This window comes from Triturus cristatus, chromosome 2_2 (assembly GCF_964204655.1).
Source record: "Triturus cristatus chromosome 2_2, aTriCri1.1, whole genome shotgun sequence".
Taxonomy (NCBI): domain Eukaryota; kingdom Metazoa; phylum Chordata; class Amphibia; order Caudata; family Salamandridae; genus Triturus; species Triturus cristatus.
Window position 1 is genome coordinate 72,840,579 of NC_140582.1, and position 14,833 is coordinate 72,855,411.

Here is a 14,833-nt window from a genome sequence, read left to right on the forward strand (position 1 = left end):
CTCTTGGACAATCTCTTTTTACCCTCTCTTACCCCTGCCCTTCCAGTTCCTCCTCCCCCCCCCAAAAAGCGCATCACAGACTTTTTTCGCCCCCTGTCCTAGTATCCCTGTACTAAATTATTTTATCCTTGGCTCTGGAAACCTGTCACGTGAATATAATAGTAACTACAAGACTGCCTTGTTAGTTATATGTATATGAACTTAAACTTGATGGTTTTCTTTGTTTTTGCTTTTAACCTGGAAACTGCGCTATGATGACATTCTACTGGAATGGTTTTAATTAATTGGGCTAATTTAATTTTTTAAAACTCATTCACCCCAGAGCGTTAGGAAAGCTCACGGTGTCAGCACAGTCCAGCAGCAATGGTCGTCTGTGCCCTGGCAGGCATTACGAGCTGGGGGGCACAACTGGCTCCTCCCAGTTGAGCTGCTGATTGGAGTAGACAAATCAATCAGGGCTCAGCCTGCCAAGGGAAGTGGAAGTGCGATCAGCCCAATAGCAACCCAGAACCCAGCAATTCCCCCACAGTCCTAGTATGCTTTTTTAAAAATGCTAAAAACAGGAAAAACACCAGAGAGCGTCCGGAAAGCTCACAGTGTCAGCACAGTCCAGCAGCAATTATCGTCAGCGCCCCAGCATTAAGAGCCGGGGGGCACAACTGGTTCCTCCCGGTTGAGCTGCTGATTGGAGTAGACAAACCAATCAGTGCTCAGCCTGCCAAGGGACGGGGATGTGGAAGCTCGATCAGCCCAATAACCACCCCGAAATCCCAGCAATTCCCCCGCAGTCTTAAAATGCTTTTTTTAAATGCTAAAAACAGTAACAACACCAGAGAGCGTCAGGAAAGCTCACGGTGTTAGCACAGTCCAGCAGCAATGATCGTCCATGCCCCGGCAGGTATTAAGATCCAGGGGCACAACTGGCTCCTCCCGGTTGAGCTGCTGATTGGAGTAGACAAACCAATCAGCTCTCAGCCTGCCAAGGGACGCGGAAGTGGAATCGCGAACAGCCCAATAACAACCCCGAAATCCCAGCAATTCCCCCGCAGTCCTAAAATGCTTTTTTTAAATGCTAAAAACAGTAAAAACACCAGAGAGCGCCAGGAAAGCTCACAGCGTCAGCACATTCCAGCAGCAATGTCTCACAAGGCATGCATTTCAAGGCAAAGCCTTCTTATAAATGGTTCCAGAAGAAAATTAAATCACAGGTAAAAGGTTTAGGATCATCCTGGATTCGACTCTTCCGACAACAAATACTGGGAAGAGAGCCAAAATGGAAAGGAATAGATTTAAGGCAAGCCACACCTTCTTCTGCAAAGGAATGTTGCCCTTCTGGCAGGAGAAGAAGAATCCCTTGGTTAGCATCTTTTGCTTTTTCACACGTCTGTATTCTGCCAGAACTACCCCAGGCTGGCACTGGACATGGCCTGTAGAACAGACTGGATGCAGCTGTGGAAACGTCATTATTGAAGACACTGACAGAGTAGGGTGGAGAAGATGGCACACCTTGCACTGAGCACGAGGACCAGACACTCCTTACCTCCTCCTTGGGGTTGGACCCCTGAAAACACACTGTCACACTTAAGTCTCCTGTGCATTCAGACCTCCTTTCTTGTTGTGGTGTCGTGGCTGAGGTGGGACTACATCCAACAGCATTCTTGTCCGGAGGAGGGGCTGACTCTGCCTGACTGTACACAGCTTCCAAACATCAAGCGCTTAAAAGCGCTACGTGATTACCGCAGGACGGGATGTGCCCAAACTTGTCCCAGGGCGAAGGCCAGGCCAAGACAGGCCTGTGTTAGCCGAGAATAGCCCAGAATAGGATGGGCCACCCCCTTTGGCTTCCACTTTAAAGGTACTATTGATTTTCTTTTAATTCCTATTTGGGACTTGTAAAACATATCTTGAACTGCTTGATTGCCACACATTCTGAGGCCCTGGTTAGGGTGGGATCTTGTCCCCAGCCTTCCCCTGTGTGTAGGAAGAGCAGCTTTGCAACTTGCTTTAAAACCCCAGTAACCTCCTGCCCTCTTGTCCTTTTGTCACGGAGAACTGTAGGGCTGCCTCCATGAAGGCTGCACCTGGTTCCACCTTAGATGATTTTCTACAGCGGGCTGTGGGAGCAATTATTCAGGAAATTGAATCAGCATAATGACGTCTGTCCTTTGCATCCCCCTCTGCATTCAAGCCTGAGACTCTGCAGGCCCTTTCTGATCCTACTGTGGTTAATACAGACTCCCGCCTGCTGCTGTAAGCTGTAACTCTCGGGGCTCCAGATATTTCAACTGCGGCTGCTGACTTTGTTGACAATCTGGAGGGGGTTCAAATTTCTGCTGGGGAAAGAAACCTAAAAAGTCTTGGGGCAAAGAGGAAGAGGGCAGCAGGGATGGTTACATCTACAAGACAATGTTGCAGATCCTCAGTACTTCTGCACAGTCCAAGACTCTGTGCTATCTCTGGCCCGAGCAGTCACAATATCAGTAAGTCCAGTGAAACTTCTCCTGACATGGTCTAAGAAATATGAATGGAGTGGTAACGTGTCACAAATGTGATGGAGTCGATTCTGGCTCGTCTAGTGAAAGTGGAAGAGGTGATGACAAACCTGAGTAGAATAATCCAGCAGTGTTACCACCAAACGTCTCCGGGGAAGATGCTAACTCCACTGCCCCCTCCATGGACCCATGCCTTGGTCAGTTGGGTCAGGCTGGAGCTGACAGTTCTATTATTCCCCTGACATTGTGTGTCCACCTGACATATCTCCAATAAGTGTCTCACAGCAAACGAGGAAGACTAGCAGCTCCGAGCAGGAGTGGGAGTAAATTAACAATGTGACCGTTATTTACCCCCTGCTTGTTGCCCGTGTGTGGCAATAATATGTAATGTGCCCCCTTTGACCCCAGATGTAGCTGAGTCATCTGACCAACTTAGGAATAAGGTCGTCCATTGGTTGCAGTCTAAGTTTATCTTTACAATTGTGAGAACAAACCTAATAATTATAACAAGAGGGGTTAGGTGGATTGGACCTAATAGGTAAACTATGGAGGAGGACTGTGTTACTATAAATGGGGAGTAGGTTAGATACTGTCTTGGTCTCCAATTCCTAGTATCAATCCTAGTAACATCATTGTTCTGCCCCTGGAGTATTTCTATCACCACCTGCATCCATCTGGCAGGGTGCCAGCCCCCTCCAACTGCCTACTTTGCAATGCCTGATTGTCAACCTGCTGTTCCCACATCCAATAGATTTGATTTGTCAAGTTTGCGGATTTCTTACCATTTCATATTCAACTGTTGAAATTGAGATAGTTCATAATCTGCACAATAAACGTTCTTGTTCAAATTTCCATCTTCTTGGTCGATGGACCAATTAGTTGAAAAATTGAAGGCAACAGTCATTTAAATAATAAACGGACAAAAATAATCACAGACTCTTTGTTTGCAATTTGTTAAATTTATCTAACTCAAAATGCATTAGTCTTAAAAAATACCTCATGAGAGAAAATACACTCTTAAACCGTCATTAAATAATCAATCTCAAGAAACATAGGTTACATGGAGGGGATAGCTGAAGAGACATCAGACATGTGCATAATCAATTCTCAATTCAGAAAGATAGATGAAGAGACAAAAAAACATGGATTATAACTTCGAGATATCAAAGATACCAACCCAAAGAATTAGAATGAGGAAAACCACCACCCAGGCCTAGGTAGCGGCAGAGGAACCCACAACCAAGAGTCAGGGATCAAAGACTCTAAGATCAGGATAAGAATAGTAATGGAACGGATAGGCCTCTCTGCAACCTGACAATCAGCAGCACACCCTTTCTCTCCTTACGCCTAATGCAGCAGCCGCATCTGCCGCCCTTGCTTCTAACCCTGCCCCTAAATCACCTATTATTTATACCTTTACCATACAGATTCCATCCCACCAAAGGTGCTAAAATCACCCTTTTTAGCTATGGGATTGGTTAAAATCGTGGGGCGTATGATGACCCTATCATTAGATCATACTTCTTTGACTACCCCATTGTTAGGCTCTCGTTCCCACATATTCAGTATACATCCCTATTCTCTCATGAGGTGAAAGTATCAAATTAAGGACAAATTTTAATACATCCAACATTTTGTGGATTTTCACACGGAGTCCCTTGAGTTGGCTGCATGTCAAGCGTCATGTCCTTCACTGTGCCATGCTCTTTCTGCTTGTTCAGCATTTCATCCAACCAATTACGTGGTTTATGCGCGCTGCAAGTTTCAATCATCACAGTTCGGCTAACTTAACCCAAAATGGAGACTGGTCCATTTACTAAAAGAACAGAAAGCAGACATTTATTAATAGTGTGTTAATGAAATCTTCACTGTTAACCACCCACCTTAACTCTAGTCCATGTTAACAGTTATCTTAGCATAGCATAAGCAGAAAGTGACATTAATAATTATGACAAAGCAACACATGTCATGCTTTTTACCTATATACATGCACTGCGCCATGCAAAACATTCATAACACGTTCTACACACCATATTATTACATTTTAGCTGTTTACGTAGTGTTAAGATTAATTTCATGGGGCTTGGCTTAGGAGCTGAACATGGCGAACGTGTCTCTCTAGAGCTCCGCCGGTTCGCCCCTTCTCAGGGCCAATATCCTTAAATATCCGGACCCCTGTTGCCGCCACCGCGGGTCACTCACCGGGGAACACGCTGAGACCCTTCTGGCTGCAGTTGGTGGTGACGGAGTGCCGTAGAGACCCAGAGCTGCGCCCGGTCAGCGACGGCCTCCCGCTGGACCATGGGCTGGGAGAGCCTGTTGCAGACTGCGGCCGCTGAGACAGACGACATCGGAGGCGGCTGCCCTGCCCTGTGTTCCTCTGGTTGGTGTGCGGCACTGACCGGACCACGTGGGCAGGTATGAGGGGGCGGATCGGCCGGACGGCTCGTAACGCCGTTAAGATGCCATTGTGTGGCCCATCCCCCGCCTTTCCAAGAGCCGACCCCTATGTAGAGGAAGCTCCAGGCCGGGTTGTGCTCCAGTCGAGGCCTCACGCCTGAAGTTGCCTGCCACGCTGGGATTGTCCCGTGAACCCTCAGTGACCGATCGTCCAGTCCTCGGACTGCAGCTCTTCACCCTGTGAGTGATACCACGTGGGGGTACATCGGGAAACCTGGGTCCACAGCGGTGATCATCTGGCCTGCCTGTGTGGACATTCCTGAGTGGCCACTCCCTGCTAAGGTGCTGGTGCCACGAGTGAATTTGGTGCCTGGCCAGTGGGGGCCCGCCTGGCACCTGTACTTTGCTGTGTGTTGCCCCGCTGTTGCCCCTGTGCCCGTTCCCAGGTGGGGGCGGTGTAATGTGCATGGCCTGGAGGTGGCCCTGCAGGTGGTGCGCAGCCTTAGGGCGGTGCATGTCCGGACTGTGCCGTCAGCTGTCGCCCCTCTTCTCAGATGAGACTCCATTCTGCTGCATCGGGTCTCTGGTGGCGGCCCATCCCGGATCACTTGGGGTCTTGGGGGCCTCTTCTGAGTGCCGCTCAGAGCTCCTGTGGGTGCGGACGCTGGAGGTGCCGGGGGGACATCCTGGGCCCGGACCCAGGGCTGAGAGACTTTTGCCTCGATAGACTATCCGCCATCCTCTGCTAGCCGCCCCCTGCGGGAGCCTCCAGCTGCGGTTCCTTTACGGCTCATATGGGATATTGAGAAGCTGGTCCCGGACATTCACTGGGGGCCCTAAGGAGTGTGACTGTTGGTGACGCCAGGGCAGTACCCTACGCTTGGACCCGGGGTGGTTAGATTCTTGCCGCTGCTGTCGCCCACCTATCTTCTGTTGTCTTCCCCGCTGTGCTCTGCTCCCTCGGCCGCCATGGGCAATGATAAACATGGTTCGGCGGCTTCCAAACAGAGCACCATGGATCACTACACCTTTGCCCCGTCTGGGAAGAAAGCTGCAAAGGGTCTGTAATCCCACACGGCGATGCTGCTGGTGGCGATTAATCAGTCGCAGACAGCCCTCGAGGCCCAGATCGGGGCCGTGGGCTCGAAGGTGTAGTTTCTCCGCCAGGATCTCCGGAAGGCGGTGGACCGGATCACCAAAGCGGAAACAAGGGTCTCTACTGTGGAAGACTCAGTATCCACCCTCCAGCAGAAGGTAGACAAACTTGCCATGGTTTCCCAGGAGCTGGCGGTATGGGTCGAGGATGCAGAAGGTAGGGCCCGCCGCAACAATATCCTCTTGGTGGGTTTTCCAGAGGGCTGCGAGGGGAGGTCCATGGATAACTTCCTCTCGGGCTGGCTTAAGGCGCTGCTGCCGCCTGAGGACCGGTCCTCCTGCTTCGTGATCGAGAGGGCTCACCGCGCTTTGACCAAAAAGCCGCCGCCTGGGGAGCGTCCGAGGCCCGTGATTGCCCGGCTCCTCAACTATGTCGATCGGGATGCCATATTTCGGTATGCCCGGCTCCATAAGGACAAAATGGTCTTTGAATCTCATCCCATCGTGGTCTTCCCAGGCTATACTAGGCTGGTTCAGCAGCAGCGTCGGTCCTTCGTGGCGGCCAAGCGATGACTTCGAGAATTGAACTTATCCTACGCGCTGCTGTTCCCTGGCCGGATGAAAGTAATCTACAACGCCAAAACCTTCTTCTTTGACACCCCGGATGAGGCCTTCGTGTGGACTGATGAACGACGAAACCTCAAGCCTCATTCGCCACCTCCTAGAGACTCGGACTCCTCCCAGGGCTCGCACCGGAGTGGTCGGCAGGACATAGACATGGCTACGAGGCGCAATAGATCTCGATCCAACTGGCGTGCCAGAACCAGACAGGCCCCGGAGACTGAGGTAGCTTGGGCGTATGGACTCATCATATCCTGTTCTTCTTCAATAGATGGGCGAAGACGCAGGCGGTCGCCCCATGCTTGGTTGCTCCTGATCCTATGGTTGGGGTCTTTCTCACCAGCACTAGAAGGTGTCGGACTTAGCACGCCCTGATCGTTTTGGATAATGTTGGGTAATGTTGGGTGGGGGGGGATCCATTGAAGGAGCCGCTTGGGTCATCATGTTTGGGGCCTGGGACGAGCTTTCACTGCGTTAGATACTCCTTGTTCTTGGAAATATGGGGGTGGGGGGAGGTGGAGGGGTCATGGGGGATGTTTGTTGTTAATTCTATGTTTTACGCACCATGCACACAATTCCTTGCTCTGTCACTATTACATCATCTAGCAGTACATGCTATGAGAAACAAGAATGGCCCACACCACGGCTAAGTCTCCCCTGGTGGAACTCAACATTCTCACCTGGAATGTGTGGGGTTTACTGAATAAGGTTAAGCGGGGGCGGTGCTCCATCTGGCAAAACGCTACTCGGCCGACATCCTACTATTGCAGGAGACACATCTTCTAGGCACTAAAGCCCCTTGCCTCTCCCGTTATGGGTTCGGCATGGTGTATCACTCAGGCTTCACCAGGGAAGCGGTTCTCATTCACCACAGAGTGCCGCTCCAGGTTACACAGCACCGGTGGCTGTTTTAAGGTTATCTCAGGCAGTATAGCTGAACAGATCGCAATTGGGAGTGTCTACGCCCCACCACCACTCAGTCAGACATCCATGGACAAACTGACACAGTTCTGGAGGGATCTCCCGGGTGGCCTGTCGATAATGGGTCGATACTGGAACGATGTTATGACTCCCTTAGAGAGTTGGCGGGCTCAGCTGCCTGATGTACCCCCCACTAGTTCCAAACTGCAGACAATGGCACATACACTGGACTGGGCGGACTCATGGCGGGCCTTTCACCCCTCAGAAGCCGGGTTCACAAATGCATCGTCAGTTCACCCCACCCTTTCGCGCTTGGACTATCTGTTCCTCCCACACAGCTATATACACAGAGTAACACACACATCTATCGTGCCCCGGGGTCTCTCCGACCATTTGCCGGATCAACTCAAGCTGCGCTTGCGGACTTGTCGAGCCCCCTATCGGTGGTGCATGTCACCATGGGTGCTCTGTGGTGCCGAGTATCAAGAAATGCTACATCGGGCAATTGCAGACTATTTTAGTTTCAATGCCGAAACTTCCCTGTCCCAAGTCACTCTTTGGGAAGCTTTTAAGCCCACGATTAGGGGAGCAGACATTAGCTATCGCACAGGGGAGAAGCAGCACCGCCTGACACAGATACAGGACCTGGAGGACCGTCAGGTACATCAGCAATCTCAACTGGTGGAGGGTTCGGACCCCACTGCCCGTCGTAATATGCTGCATGTTCAGCAGCAGCACCATCAGCTGCTTACAGATAGTGCTAAAGAGGCCTGGTTGGCAACCCAATACAGAATATATCAATAGGGCGATAAGTCCAGCCAGATGCTCCATAGGCTATGCCAGGCCAGGGCATCCCCGACACCGGTCACCCTACTGAGGTCCCCGGACAGCGACATGTAATCCTCCCCCGAGGCTGTGGTTCAGGCCTTTGCCGATTTTTACGCTGCACTTTATCAGGAACGGGAGGTAATTGTTGAATCCCGTATAGATGATTTTTTTACAGATATTTCTCCCCGTCGCCTTTCAGATGCGCAGCTCAACTCCCTGGATGCAACCATATCCCTCGACGAGTTGCGGGCGGCATTATCCAATGCCCCGGATGCGCACCGAGCCCCAACGGGTACCCGTGCGACTTCCTGCACCCGCATGTGGGGACTCTTGGATCTTATTTGCTTAAGGCGCTACACAAGGCCTCAGAGCAGTGTATCCTGCCCCCAGACTGGTGACACGCAGAACTCGTAGCCTTCCTCAAACCGGGCCGCCCTCCGGAAGATCCGGGTTCGTATCGCCCCATCTCCTTGTTGAATTTTGAGCCTAAACTGCTAGGGAAGGTTCTGGCTGACCGCCTCCGCACGTGTACCCAGGAACTGGTACATCCAGATCAGGTTGTCTTTATGCCACAACGCTCCACCAGAAACAATATCAGACGGGCCCACAACGCAGTGGCGGAAGCACATCGTCTGGGACGCCCAGCGGCGGTCCTGCTGGTGGACTCAGATAAGGCATTTGACTCGTTGAGGTGGATCTATCTTTTTAAAGTCTTGGAGGCTGTCAACCTGGAACCCCACTTCAGGGCCTATGTGAAGTTATTATATACAGACCTTACTGCATCGGTTCGTACGGCCGGACACTGCTCAGCCCCCTTCCCCATCCGCTTGGGCCTCGCAATTAATCATTGTGGACGCGGGCTTCAAGTACCTCGGGGTATATATCACACGATATCCTAACAAGGCTTGGTCACGCAATGTTGCCCCGCTGCTCCCTGCGATCCGTGATGAGACGAGGGTGTGGTACCACCTGCCCCTTTCGCTATACGGTAGGTCCGCTATTTTCAAAATAGTGTATTTACCGCGCATATTATATCGGCTGCATAATTATCCGTATCCTATCTCCCCTTCGTGGTTCCTCCAAATGAATGCACTCCTGAATAGGTTCCTCAGGCAGGGGTGTGTGATCTGGGTGGCACTTGCGACGTGTATCCAGTCTATGTACTGGGGTGGGATTGCGGCGGACGATGTAAGGGCGTATTACTGGGCTTTGCAGCTCCTGGTCATCAATGAATGGTGGTATGGTTCCCAAGTGGACCCGGCCTATGCCGTGGAGCGTCTCTTCATGGCGGATACCCCGCTGCCCCACCTCCTGTGCAGCTGCTCATCCTTGGAGGCGTTTCCCCCGGCCTGCCGGACAGTTATCCAGATATGGAGGCAGGTGATCCGGTCTATGGGATGGTGGGGTATGCTGACAGTTTCATAGGTATTTACAGCTTCGCCATGCCCTGTTCCCCCTGATACGGCGCCTCACTTCTCTCCCTGAGTTTCATCCGTTGGAGGGTCGGCTGTTGATGGGCGATTTGGGGGCCCACAAAATCCGGCAAATATATCAAACGCTCACCACACATTCCAAGACCACTATACATTGGACCCGAGCGGCATGGGAGGCTGACTTGCCGGCTCTGACAGATGACGATAGGGCTGAGGCGCTGGCTAGCCCCAGGTACTCCGCTGTCTCCACTAGATACAGGCTGATCCAATTTAAATCTCTCCACAGGTTATATTACACACGCCTCTGCCTCTGGAAGATGGGGGCCATTCAGTTCCCCACCTGCCTCTGCTGTGACTCGTACAAGGGGTCGTTTCTCCATACCGTCTGGAGCTGTGGGGCACTCCAACACTTCTGGTCAGCGTCCTGTCTTGCATGGGGCGGGTATTGGTATGGGACATTCCTGCAGACCCTAGACTGACACTCCTTCACAGTACGGAAGTCATTGGGGGAAACAGATATAAAATACACCTTCCGTTCTTGGGCCTTACATTGGCAAAGCTGGACATTGCACAACACCTGAAGGATACGTCCCTATCATGTGTAGCAAATTGGAAAAAGGTCATGGATAGGTGTTTGGTTGTGGAGATTGCGGTGTTTCAGGCGAGGGGCTGTCCACAAAAACATGTGAAGATCTGGGCCAGGTGGGCCAAACTTTGGGGTATCGATTTGTCCTTACTAATGCAGCCTGTAAACCGAGATCCTCTTGAACGGCTCGTGGTAAATTATTTACCGATTTAATGTCCTCGAAGCATTCAGACGTGGACGGAAACTCCTTCGAGGCGTTTGTATTACATTTTTGATGGTATGTATGGTGCGTTGTTGGGGGAGGGGGTGGGGGGCTGTTTCGGGTCTGATGTTCTGCATACCTGCTGGGTTGAAAATTTTCAGTACCTAAAGTCTTTACACTATGCATTTCGACTGGTCGGCCTGGCCCATTTGGTACTGAGAAAAATCAATAAAATCTGTTGTTAAAAGATTAATTTCATGCATATTGCAAAGCGTGATATGTGTTTGCACGTTAATATACTTACTACTTAAAATGAGTACGTATTACAGGGGTACTTGATACAAGCGGGGTCCTTTTTGCGAATCCCCGCTCCATCAGATTTATGGCAATAAGCAAGTTACAGGAAATAGAGTGACATAACATCACTGGAGATTCACCCAATCAGGGTATGGGGTAAACAATCTAGTGATCCTCTATGTACCAGTCAAGGACCGGTAGTTCGGCCTGATGCACCCGTTTGTAATTCTATTGTTCCTCTAGTTGAGCCAGTGGTATCAGGAACCCCTAATCCAATTGCTGCAACCCCCTACCAGCATCGATGGGACATAAAGGAGTATGTCTTTTATATCATGAAATATTTTTGTTTTAAAAACAAGCTAGATGTCTCAGATTGGGTCAATATTATTGCCACATCCTATGTGATTTGTCTTGAGGAAACCTGGTATGTAGTCCTCTCCTATGTGGAAGGATTCTCCACTATTTTTACTCCTGCTGCTCTATCATTATAAGGTCAATCGAAGGGTGGTCTTCAAATTCTAATATCAGATGTCTTACCCACTGTTATTAGGAGATCCTTTGCGGCCTTACCCTATTACCAGCTTGTGTGACTGTCCTTTTCGGGCACATCTGACCTGGCTTTAATTAATTTTTATGATAATATTTTTGATTCCACACGTAGTGCGGTTGTTACTGCTTTTTATAGGTGGATTTAGATACATTTTTTAAAGCCAGCTCTTCAAATTGTCTTGTTTTATGGATGGGTGATTTTAATATACAGAAATGTACCCTTGATGCTAAATTGGTGTGTGGTTAAACCGATCCAGCAGGTAACCGAGCCCCTCACTTTTTACATAACTCCTATGGGTAGTCTCTCAATTCCCTAATTTTTAAGTACTTTCGACTTTTACTGGAGAAAAATGCTGAAATAAATAAAGCCCAGATTCCTTATTGGTAGAGGAGCTAGTATGACTATTGACCATTTTTTGTCTTCTATTCAACCAGGAACCTTGTAATCGACCAACTGCAGTAAGTGAAAATACCCTGCTAGTTGTATTTTTGTTATTATATACTGAAATGCAGATTTTTAACTCCAAGACTGCTAACATGGACGGCATAAGTGGACGGGGAAAGATCCTTCAGCTGTGCTCCAGAAGCTGTTAATTACTAATGAAGCAGAGTTTAAGTATTGCCTGGGTGACAAGGTAGATAATATATCACTGATTTTTGCATTTGAAGCTATTACTAGGTCACTTAGGGCGATATGCATGAACACATTTTCCCATAGACACATAATAGGCAAACCCTTTGATGCATCTGGCCCTTAATGCTTTCCTAATCCAAAAGCCTAGTCCATGCCCCATAACGAAGCATGGCTGGTTTGATCACTTATGCACTAAGCCTGCTAAAGTGCTGCAGATAGCACTGCACAGCTCACCAAGGGACCATACTGCCATCAGGCTTCTTAGGAAGGACTACAAATCGACTTTAGCCATTAGTAAGTAGGCACTCAAGGAAGATACTTGGGCAAATTTAGCCCAATCAGCCGAGGCCAATGATGCCACTCTGTTATTGAATACTGTTAATGCCACCTTCCTGAAATGTTACACAGATCCAGAACTCATTCCTCATGTCCCACCCTATGCATGGGTTATCCAGAAATTTGTGTCTTTCTAGCGGGTGATACAGAACAGATAGGCAGCCCAGTTGCTAGCAGACCTCTGGAAGTGTCCCTGGAGGACGTTCTTTTGGCCGTCAACCACAGTGAGGGAGTAAATCGGCCGGGCCAGATGGTGTCCCGGTTGATGGCTTGAAGGCTGTGAGAGAACTCTGGGAGTGTCCCTGGAGGAAGTTCTTTTGGCCGTCAACCACAGTGAGGGAATAAATCAGCCGGGCCAGATGGTGTCCTGGTTGATGGCTCAAAGGCTGTGAGAGAACTCTGGGGCCCAAATTTGACCCGCGTGCTTAACACAGCTGCAGAGAGTATGATTCCCCCTAGCTGCCCTGGCTTCATTATAGTGTTCATATTTAAGACGGGGCACAGATCCGATCCTCAGTGCTACCTCCTAAATTCATTACTGAATTTTTCTGCCAAATTGATGGGCAGGGTTCTCCTACAAAGGTTTCAGCAGTGGGCCATTATGTATGAATTTAGACGGTCTGAACTCTGCCAGTCCGAAAAGGTACCCTGGATCCATAGCAGGGAGTGGTTCAAAGAACTTGAGAAAACCACCTATGATTTAAAAACAACAGAAGTGATCATAGTACCCAAGGGTAAATAACTCCCAAAACAGGAGGAGAAGCCCTAAGGGGCACTACAGATATCTTGACACCATACCGCTTCCTTATAAGCGGCTTTTATCAACAGGGATAGAAATTGAAAAATATCTCATAGTACATAAGCACCGCAACACCAAGTGAGTGCAGGGTCCGGAAGCATATCTGCTCCAGGCATTTTGGATCATATTATTGTTTTTAATATATTTTAATGAAACAACTGATTGTGTTGAATTAGTCTTGAAGAAGGCGGCGATAAACTAAACAATCCGCCGAAACGCTGCATCGACACTTGTTCAGTTAGAACCAACAGTGAGGTATTTTGTAATTGGATGTTCAGATGTTTGTAAAATCTGGCTTTAAGTGATACAAAAATATTTTTTTAAGAATTTTTTTAAAACATGTGATGTGAGTTTATGGAGATATTTTATTAAATGATTAGATCTGTGTATTAAGAATACAAATTATTTGTTTGTGTAATAAAATTGATTGTATTGTATAAATGTGCAATTTTTAACAAAGATTTTTGGAGAAAATGAATAAAGCTTCTTTTTAATGTACTGAGGAAATATAGACGTTGTTTACTCATTAGATTCAGTTGAATATATTCCTCGTTTTGACTGTACAAAAAGGATTTGGTTCAGTGTACACTTTTATGATTATAATGTGAACTATGAATTAACAGCACATAAGGGATACCTTGTTGTTTAAGGCCATTATAGCTCCATCTTGTCAGAAGCCCAGTATGGTTTTAAAATAGAGTTGGGGATTATAGTACAGTGTGTCAACCTGGACCTTCTTATAGGGAAATCTACAAAGGTCTAGACTGGCTCACTATCTTTACGTTTTGATAACCTCAGGATTTCCTTTGATTATGTAGACCATTTAACTTTATGGCACATCTCACTCGCACTTGGAGGACCTGAGAATATTGTTAGTTTTCCTGCTAATTTGTACAAGAGGTTGCCTGGTAAGGCACATTTTCTCCCTTCACATCAATGGGGTCGATGATGCTCTCAGGGCTCTGCGGGTCGACGTGCCTATTGTCGCTGCCCTTTGGTCCCTGTGTTACTTTCCGCTGATGACGCAGTTTTGATGTCAAGAACAACCATCAGTCTGCACAGGCTAATGGACACCTTTGTCGATTTTATGGCGGGGAGGAAACTGAAGATCAAGAAGATTAGAAAGACCTTTAAGGTGATATGTGAGAAAAAGACCCAGAAGAGCAGAAGCTTCTATGTTAAAGATTCCCCGATTACGAGGATCAATATCATTAATTATTTGTGTATTTCGCTTGCCAGAAATGGCTCATGGGTCAATCATGTACAAAATGCTAGACTAAAAATGAGTACGGTCTGCAAGGGCGTCTTTATATTTTCAAGTAAGCTCAGTAGGTGCCCTACTAGAGGAATGATTAATATATATAACGCCAAAGCACTGGCTGCTACCTTGTATGGTGGAGGAATCTGGAGGCACCTGTTGAGTAGCCCTTTACAGACAGAGCAGAATGCCTTCCTCAAGCATCTGCTAAATAGCCCTACCTCTGTCTCAACATGCATTTCCCACAAAGAGGTGGGGCTTAGCTATCTAGAGGATTTACTCTTACTCAAGCCAATCTTGCTTTGGTGATCAACTTGGGCTAAGTCTGAAACAACCTTTACAAGATCCATCATCATTGATTGTCATACACTTGACCATGTTC